Source organism: Ursus maritimus, unplaced genomic scaffold (assembly GCF_017311325.1).
Source record: "Ursus maritimus isolate PB19 unplaced genomic scaffold, ASM1731132v1 scaffold_8, whole genome shotgun sequence".
NCBI lineage: Eukaryota > Metazoa > Chordata > Mammalia > Carnivora > Ursidae > Ursus > Ursus maritimus.
Genome location: NW_024426996.1, coordinates 79,565,478 through 79,566,116, shown reverse-complemented (window position 1 = coordinate 79,566,116; position 639 = coordinate 79,565,478).

The window sequence follows — 639 nt, the reverse complement described above, 5'->3', positions numbered from 1 at the left end:
GGGGGGGGGGTTCCCAGGGAGGGAGCACGTGGAGGCCCCGGCTTCCTCGTGTCCAGACAAGACCCTCCCTCCCGCCCCGCGACCTCTCGTCCGCAGGCCCACAGTGCGGGGTGTACGCTCCCAGAAGGCTCATCTCTGTGACCCTCTGTGCCCCCAGGCCCACCCAGAGTGGGCAGGAGGGGACGAGAGAGCGAATGATGCTCATTCCTGACACAGTGTGGTTCAGGGGTCACCCAGGGATGCCTCTCTCCCCCCTGGTGTCCAGGGGCCCCTCACGGGGCGGGTGGGTAGGGATGGGAGGCGGGGGGATATGACTGTCCAGGCAACCTGGATCTCACCAGGCTCTCAGGCTGTGACCCAAGGGGGGACACACAGCCCTGCTGAGCCTTCCAGCTGTGTCCGGAAGAGCCCAGGATGGCTGTGGGAATAGGGAGACCCCCAAACAGCCTCGTGAGCAGCTGGGGTGGCATTGGCCAGGCGGGGCCATCCTTTCTGTCCCTCCCAAGAGCTGCAAGGGACGGGCTCGTGTGTCCTCTCGTCTCCTGCACAGACCAGCCTGCCTCCATGAAGGGAATGCTTGGGTGCCTCAGAGTCCAAACCGGAGGGGGCTGGGGGGGGCATGGTTCTCCACCTGCCCCT